Here is a 9,599-nt window from a genome sequence, read left to right on the forward strand (position 1 = left end):
AAATTTTATACAGTATACTTCTCAACTACCTTTTGCGATAGAGGTATTTGGCTGCTGGGAATGGGAGACCAACTAACTGTAAACAATCAAGGGTTGGATTAGTGTTTCAGAGTAAAGGAAGGGGACACAAGGGCATAAACCTATCCTGAAGAAAAGGTGTCTAAATGTTCACAGCTTCTTTTGCCTCAAAAATTAACATTTTCAAAGTCAAAGAAAAAAGAAAAAACTGACAATGGTGTCCATCCCCTGTCCCCTCCTCCCTGCCTCCCCCCACCAGCTTCTTATTCCCCCATCCCAGAGAGCAGAGCCCTGTGTGGAATCAGGTGGGAAAGCCCCTCAGATGAAGCCAATCACACTGAAAAACATCTTCTCAATGGAATTTTTATATAAGGTTTCAATGTCTCAAAGGATTCTCTTGTTTTCCTCTATCACCATGTTGATGGCCACACTCTTAGGACCACAGTGCCCACTATGGTCATTTTTATGAATATAATTTTCCCATTTGGTGGAAAAATCACAATTAACCATAGATACTTGCTGAACATCAATGCCTTTAGCCAATAGGTGAGTCAGTGGTAATGAGCAACCAACTGAAAATTCCCTCATGTTTAAATCTCATTCTTTTTGGTCCATGTTTCCATTGCAGAGACACCAAGGTTACAGGCATATATTTTCTCAGTGAGCCAACCCAATTTTTGTCAGGTAATGATGAAGATAATAGTTTGGGAAATAGTGTTTCAGATAGATAATACTAGGTATCTAGCTTACACTACTCTCATTCCACATTTATGTAAAAATGACAAATGCCTTCCAATGTCAACTTTTCCTTCTTAACTAGAATGCTGATGTGATTTGATCATTTCCAGCACATCTGAATGGACGTGACTGACAGGAGTACTACCTGAGTATTGGCACTGAGTTCTGGAATATGTCATAGATCTGGTCCTTAAAATTGCAACTCATTATTTCATCTGCTTCATCAAGAACATTTTGATGTATTTAGGAGATAGGTATCACTTGCCTGGAGTGTCCACAATGATGTGGGGATCATCCATCTGCAGCTTCTAAATCTTATCCTGAATATTTGTTTCTCCAGGGTAGGCGGGATGAGGCACCTATGGAGTCTCCCATTGCCATTGCTACCTTTTGTCTCTGTTGAGCTAGTTCTCTAGTGAGTATCTAAACTAAGGCCTTTGTGGCTTTTAAGTCCAGTTCAATCTGTTGAAAAATGAAAGTGGCAAAGATAGCAGTCTGTCTGGTCCCAGACTGGACTCGAACAATCATATGAAAACCCTTGACATAAGAAAGAATTTCATGTTACTGAATTTGCTTCTTAAAACTGTAGGCACATAGGCCATGAAGAGACGATTCTGAGAGGTTAATATCATCAAAGCTATCTACAATCTCATTCCAGTTACTCTCAGTGACACCATCAGGGTCTACAATTATCTTTGGATCAGGAATCGTGACTCACAGATATGATTCTGGGAAGTCTGGAAGTAGCCTCCTTTATTATATGTGTGATTCATAGTTGAGATGTTATCAAGATGCTGAGCTCCTTGAGGCAGGGACAGTCTTTTGTTCTTCTTTGCATCCCCAGGGATTAGCACAGTGCCTGCCACATAATAGGTAACTAATAAATGCTTAATCATGGATTGGCCCATGATGACCAAGTGAAACCAGTCAGTTTCAGTTCCTTTATCACCTTCATGTATTTCCCACGATACATAACACAAGGAATCAGAAGACCTTTAAAATCAGGTTCTGCCATTTATTTTCTGCTGCTTCTTTGTCCATTGTTCAGTTTCTTTCTCTATAAAATGAGGGACTTGGAGCAGATTAAGCTCCAAATCTATCATCTTATGAGTGGGCAGAATTGGGAAATGTGTCATAGAAACTAGAGAAAATAGCTCCCTTCTCAAATAACTAGCAAGTACTTTGAAGTCAATAGGAAAAAAAAATCCTTGACAATCTTCCTTTAAGGACATCTAAATATTAAAGTATCATAGTTGAAATGGGTAGCTAGGAAGTACAGGTGGGAAAGTGCTATACCTAGAATCAGGAAGTCCTGAGTTCATATCCAGCCTCAGGAACTTAAATAGCTGTGTGACCCTGGATCCCTTAAATTTTCCTCTCTCAGCTTCAGTTTCCTCATCTGTAAAATGGGGATAATAACATTTACCTTTCAGGGTTGTTGTGAGAATAAAAAGAGATAATGTTTGTAAGTCCCTTGGCAAACTTAAAAGACCTACATAAGTGATAGCTACTATTATTATCATCTGTGTTATATGTTCAAATTGGGTTTTTATTATGACTTTATTAACCACATTCAAATCTTGGCTCAAATAAGACTTTTTTTTAAATCTATTCCTTATATGGAAAGATACTTCTTCCTATAAGTGATTTCTCTGAAAAATCTTGACATAGAAATGACTTCGGCTCATCTCCCTAATAGAATAAAAGCTTTTTGAAAGCAGAGGCTATTTGCTTATTGTTTGTGTGTGTGTGTGTGTGTGTGTGTGTGTGTGTGTGTGTGTTCCTAGCACCTAGCCGTCAGTCATTAGGCATTTAATAAGCATCTGCTCTGTGTTAGACCTTGTGCTAAGACCTGAAGACACAGACAAAGGCAAAAGACAGTTTCTGTTCTCAAGAAGCTCATGTTTTAATGGGGATGGAGAAGACATGCAAATGACTATGTATAAAAATGTTATAAATAATACACTTCGGAGTTATTCAGCAGAAGGAATTAGCAGCACTAGTATTAAGGGGGATTTGAAAAGGCTTCTTGTAGAAGGTGTGATTTTAGTTGAAAACTGAAGGAAGTCAGTTGAGCAGAGATAAAGAGGGAGAGAATTACAGGCATGGGAGGCAACCAATAAAAAAAAAAAAGTCTGGATTTGGGAGGTGGAATGCCTTGTGTAAGGAACAGCAAGGAGGCCGTGTCACAGATTTGCAGACTACATGGAAATAAGCAAGATGTAAAAAGACTGGAAAAGTAGAAAGGGTCCAGATTGCAAAGGGATTTCAATGCCAAATAGATAGTTTTATACTGATCACGGGGCCACTGGAGTTGGTAGAAAGGTGGGAGGAGGGACAATTGCCCTGGTCAGACTTACAGTTTAGGAATATCAGCTGAGTCGACTGGAAAGTGGAGAGAATGGTATGGAGGCCAACTATAGGTTAATAAAATAGTCTAGGACAAAAGGACTGCAGTATAATAGTACCAGTGTCAGAGGAAAGAAGGAGTTATATACAAGAGGAGGGAAGGAGGTATATACAAGATACAAAGGTAATTAATATCAATAGAATTTGGCAATAAATTGAATAAGAGATGTGTATGTATTGTGTGTATACATGTATGCATGTGTGAAAGAGAGTAAAAAGTAGAGAATAACATCTAGGTTATGAGTCTGCATGGGTGGTAGGAAGGAGTATCTTCTATGATAATAGAGAAGTTTGGAAGGGGAAAAACTATGGAAAGGACAAGTTTCAGACTTGTTGAGCTTAAGATGTCTATGGATCATCTAATTTGAGACTTCCAACAAGTAATTGGAGATGCAGAACAGTAGATGAAGAGAGAGGTTAGGACTGAATAGGTAGATTTGAAAATCATTAGCATAGAGATGAAAATTGAATCTAAGGGAGTTGATGAATCAAAAGAGTCTGTAAAATATTAGGGCCCTAATGAATGCCTGGTGATTGATTGACTTATTGATTCATCTCTATCTAACTTAAAATTGTCAGAGTTTTTGCCTTGATGATCAGCTGTATAATTGCTCCCCCCATCCCCAGTCACTGTGCCATAACCTCAGCTCTACAAGAATACCCGAAGAAACTATCTCTGACCCCCTGCACCTGTTGTCTCATCTACCAGCTCAAGAAGAAGTGAGTCATTGCATTTACTGTTAATAATGGTTTGAGGAAGGAGGAATTAGAGTTCTTATTAAGTGAGATTGGTAGTTACTTCCAGTAGTCTCTGTGATGGGTCATCAAAAGTCTAGTTAAGTTATTAGCAAATAGGCTCTTTATGACCAAGGACTTTTCTGGCACATGTAGATCCTTAATATATGGTTCTTGGCTTGATTAGTTACCTCAGATAGAAAGTTTAGCATTTATCATAGAAAATGATGTATTAACTTTAATTAGTTTCATATCCCTTAATGTTCTCATAGAAAGAAGAAGATCAGAATTAGAAAACCTGGGTTTGAATCCCACCTTTGTTACTCCCTAGCTGTGTAATGTCAGGGTCATAGGATTTGAGAATTGGAAGGGAACTCATTGGTTAGTTAGTCCAACTAGAACACTGAAGGAAATTAGACCAAAACCATTCCTGGGAATTGTTTGTTCCAGCCTCTAACTACCAACCTCCAAGAAGCAGGAACACATACCTCTCAAGGTATCCCAATCTACTTAAACTCTCTGGATCTCAGTTTCCATATATGTAAAATGAGGAGGTGGACTAGATAATTTCTAAGGTCTTTTCCAGTTCTACAACTATAATCCTTTGCTTCTTATTATCCCTGGAGTTCCCTAAGAGCAAGGACTCTCCTTGCAACCCCAGTGCAGCACAATGCCTGGCAGACAGCATGCTTTTATTAAATATTAGTTGAATGATTCTAATTGTCTGATATAACTCCTATACTTTACTGAGGAAATCACATGGCCTCTCTGGGCCTTGATGATTTCTAAGGTGACATTCAGTTTTCAGTCTTTTCCTACTGTTAATCTAGTCCAAGCATCTGATTCCACAGATAAGAAAACTGAAGTCCAGAGAAGGGAAAGAACTAGTTCACAAATCTAGTAAGCAGCAAACTTGGAATTTCAACCTGATTCTTCCATATCCAGTGCCTCCAATTCAATTCTTTCTCCCGCATCAGGCAATAATATTAAGTAATAATAGAACTCCTAAACACATTTGGTGTTCTTTGCCTTTTCCTTTGACATAGTTCTCATGTCCCTCCTTACTTGGCTGAGAGTGATTAGTGAGTGTACCCCATAACTCAATGCATAGAACAGAGAGAGCTTATCAATTTTAGTCATGTTGACAGCAGTGTCCATGGTGACTGAGTATTGATGAGCTGCAGATAAGTGACTAACTTTCCCTCTTCCTCCTGGGATATGTCCCTATCATAGTATGCAGCTGCCTTCTAAAAAGGCAGTTTATAAGTACTGATGTGAGGAATAGCTAGCTATCTAAAGGAAAATTAAATCTCACACTAAGAAAAGACCTAATATGAATTAAGCTCACAATCAGCAATAACAATGGCAGTCACAGTCATTAGCGATAATTTTAAATTTGTTCTGTTCAGCATTTGGATCCACTTCTTTCTGAGGAGATTAGCAAAGATCAACTTTATGCATGGCAGTTTAAGCCCTCTTTATGTGGGCACAATATGTAGGCAGCTATTTGGTGGAGATAACAAAAAATAACAAAAAAAAAATGTGGTTATGTAAACCCTTGAAGTTATGGGCTTTAGGACTAGGTAAATGCTTTATTTTCTACCATGGAAAAGAAATGTTGCTTCCCGAGAGGATTTTTGGCAGTGTTAGTTCTTCCGTGGAATATGAGTTTGCCATCTAAAGAGAATTGTTTTCATCCTTTCTTTCGTTTCACTGATAATGCCTGACTCCTAGTCTTAAAAGAATCTAAAGCTTGTCTTATATTTTGCAGAAATTCTGGATTGCATGAGTAATTCCTTGGCCAGATAGTAGAATTGATGGAAAATACTAAATATTGAAATTGTTTCTAGCATTCCAGATCTAGAAATGTAAAAAAAATTAAAAAACACTTAAAGGTTATTAAGTCCAACCTTCCCATTTTTGCAGAAGAGTAAGATGTCCCAGAAAGGTAAATAACTTGTACAAGATTAAGCCGATAGATAACGTCTAAAGTAGGTTTTGAACCCAAATTCTCTGACTTCAGATATCTGTCCATTTTGGCAACTGGATGTTAGTGTTAACTTAGAGTATTTCCTATTAGGTAAAAGAAAGGGGGTGGGTGGGGAGCAAGAAAAGGCTCTATCTGATTCTGTATGATTTGTTCATATCCGCAGGGGCTTAAATATTTGCTTTCTTTTGAACAATATATTTATTATTAAAGTTCAATAAAACAAATTAAATTGCTTCACACCTTTTTACAATAAATTAAATTAATTTTACTTAATACAAAAATGGTTTCAATTTTTCAAGTCTATATAAGGTATCTGATCTCATTCATGCTTTTTTCTTATAGTAAATTTATTATGTCTTATATTTTCTCATTTTTGTAATGTTACATCATTTCACACTTTTTACCCATAATTCTTTATTTTCCTTATATTGATCAGTCTTGATTGCATCCCATTCTATCAAATTACTATAGTCTATGTCTAGACATTTGTTGTGATTAAATGTTTAGGTTCCTTCCTATTTATTTATTTTTTTCAAAGAAAAATAATGTTTTCCCGAAAATCTTTGAACAGACAACTTTTGTTTGGGTTTGTTTTCTGATAACACTTTCAGGATACATCTCCCAAAATGGAACTTTTGAATAAAATGATATGCTTAGTTTTTCTTAACTTTCACAAGCAGATCAATCTCTTTAAAAATGTTACAATTTCAACAGCAATTAATGAATATATGTATTTCCCTACAAATTCCATTAGCATTGTTTCACTAATTTCAATTGTCTGCCAGTCAGACAAGTATTAAGTTTTACCACGCAGCCATTTTACTTTAAATTTCCATGATTCCAAATGCAGTTGAGAACTCTTTAATTGATGACTACATTCCTATGTCTGCTATTGAGAAATTTTGGTTTATATTCTCTGACCATTTACTGACTATGGACTAGGAATTAACTTAAAAAGTACAATAGCTACACACACACATTCACACATATTTCTATATATACATAGATGCATATATGTGCACAGATGTATATGTATGCATATGTGTCTTTTTAAAGATTTAACTAACATATTTGCCATAGTTTCCCAGTGTTCCTTTTAAGTTCACCATGTGTTGTAGATATGTTAATGCAAGCAGACACATTTGTATGCTTCTGTTAATTCTTTTTATTCATTTAATAGATATTTCATCTTCTTTCCACAATTTAGATGTTTCTCATTTTCCATCTTTTTATCATTCTTTCTTTATGTTGATGATTTTACTTTATTAAATGAATAGTATGTTTGTACCAAATCCCAATCAGGTAATTTGTGTCAGTGACTATAGTCCTTTGGAATTCACATATGAATTTTGTAAAAAATATGAATATATTTCTATTGGAATCTTTTCTTCCATGATTATGAATAGATTTTGAGTTACTGAAGTTTTGGAATAAAGGTGATTCTAACTGAAACATTACTAATTCCTCCCTAAACCCAGATTTATGTAGAGATTTCATTTATAATAATTTACATGTAGTTCTGAATTCACTTTTTAAAAATCTACTATCACTAGTCAGGATTCTATTATTTCAAATACTTAAAAACCTTGCCTTTTTCCTGCATCTTGTATAATTAATGGTGTCCTTATATATATGATTTATTAGATTTTAGTCTTTTCACAGCTGGGCTTTTCTGGAAAAATTTACATTTCTCCTCCCATCTATAATCCAGGCATCCTGGCCTCCTTATTGTTCCTCTTATGCAAAAGTCTACCTTTCATCTCCATATCTTTGTACTTGCTGTCCTCCATGTATGAAATATCTTCCCTTTTCATCTCTATCTGGCTTCTTTCCATACTCAACTCAAGTACCATCTCTTTAGGGACCCTTTCTAAGTCTCCAACTGCTAATTGCTTACCCTCTAAGGTTACTTTCCATTTTATGTTTCTTGTATGTACTTATTTTTGTGCATATTACATTCCTCCTTAGAATATAAGTCTTTTTGGGCCTGGGGCTGTTTTTGATTTCTTTGTATTGCCAGCACTTAGCTATCTTGACAATGGAGCACACTTTTTTTGGATTATTGATTTAAGTTATCTTGATCAAATGTTTTTATTTCAGTTTACTTTTCCTTCTGTTATTGTAAAAATCAGGCATATTGCTCACTTCTCCATGCCTGTTATTTAGGGTCACTGAAATATATCACAAACATAAACATATATGCTATAAATATGCAATTAAATATGTATGCATGTAAATATGTAATGACTATGTGTCGACATGAGCATATTTGTTTAATTACATAAAAGTATATTTATTCACATTTATGTTACTTTTTATAAAATATATACTAAGTATATATTTCATATGTATACTTTAGTATATATATAATAGTATACAAAATAGTATACAATAGTATACAAAAATATATACAAAAATATATAAAGAACAACAAATATTGTTGTTGTTTGATTTTCCTTCTTAAAAAGAACCATGATATCATGGAGGTGATGTCATATTTCTTACAGTGATAAAAATACTTCACATACAAGTTATGATTGACGTGAGCAGGCATGTCCCTGGAGATCAGGTGTGGGGAAGTGAGTAGTATTTATATTCAAAGAGTTGCAATCTTCTTGAACTTATTGGTACTATATAAGTAAAACTCTGATTATCCTAGTTTAGTACAGCCCTAGGATTGTCATGGCACAGTTCATTCTCATTATAAATTGGAATAGGTAGTGGTTGTGTACTTTTCAGTCCCATTTAGCTCAAGATACCTACATGAATGTGAATGTTAAAATTTTCTCCTCAAACATCATTTGCTGCTTAGCCTGGTATCCTCTATGGACAATAAGAGTATACATTTGGGGTTTTCATTCTTGGCTACTAGGAGTGAACATTTATGATATGGATAGAGGAAACAACATAGCTTGTGGGATAATCACAATGATATTAAGACATAAAGATACAAACACACATACACATATACATATATAAAACTATTTTATCATAAGAATGTCTTTCTACCTTTAGAGCTCAAAATAAAAAACAATATTAATGATAACAATATTAATAACTCAAAAGCATATAGTTCTCTTAATGTTTGTTTATAAATATCTTTATTGGAAGACAGAATCAAGATGGTGGAGTAGAAGGACAGACCTGTAGAAGCTCCGCCCCCCCATAACCCATAAAATACCTGTAAAAATGGCTCTAAACAAATTCTAGAGCTGCAGAAGCTACAAAACGACAGAGTGAAAAAGATTTCCAGCCCAAGGCAGCCTGGAAGGCTGACAGGAAAGGTCTATCATACTGGGTATGGAGCAGAGAGCAGCCCAGCTTTGCCCACATGGTGCAGCAGGGACAGGACTGGAGCAGGCTAGCAGCAGTAGTTCTCAGATTTATCAGTCCACAAAAGTCAGACAACTTCAAAGGTCAGTGACAAAGGTCTTTCACCTGGGTGAAAGGGGAACATGGTATGTCCCTGCTAGCAGCAGCCACTGCAGTGGCAGCATCCATTTTTGGAGCCCTTTGTTTAAAGACCCTAAGGATATTGAGTGGCTTATCTGGGTCTCAGCCTTGAGTGGCAGTCCTGGGATGAGGAAGAGCACTGGTGTGGTGGAGCTGGTAGCGGCTCTGGAGAAGGAATCCTACTTCCAGATCCTGGGCAGAGGAGTTCTTGTGGTTGCTCCCAGATGAGAGTACAGACTATTCTTCTCCCTCGATT

General features: G+C 36.0%; 1 pseudogene; it reads right to left on the minus strand.

The window, feature by feature from the left end:
• Positions 1 to 451: 451 nt before the first annotated feature.
• Positions 452 to 9,391, minus strand: LOC140514738 (eukaryotic initiation factor 4A-I pseudogene; annotated as a pseudogene).
• Between the last annotated feature and the right edge of the window lie 208 nt (positions 9,392 to 9,599).

This window comes from Notamacropus eugenii, chromosome 7 (genome assembly GCF_028372415.1).
Source record: "Notamacropus eugenii isolate mMacEug1 chromosome 7, mMacEug1.pri_v2, whole genome shotgun sequence".
Lineage (NCBI taxonomy): Eukaryota > Metazoa > Chordata > Mammalia > Diprotodontia > Macropodidae > Notamacropus > Notamacropus eugenii.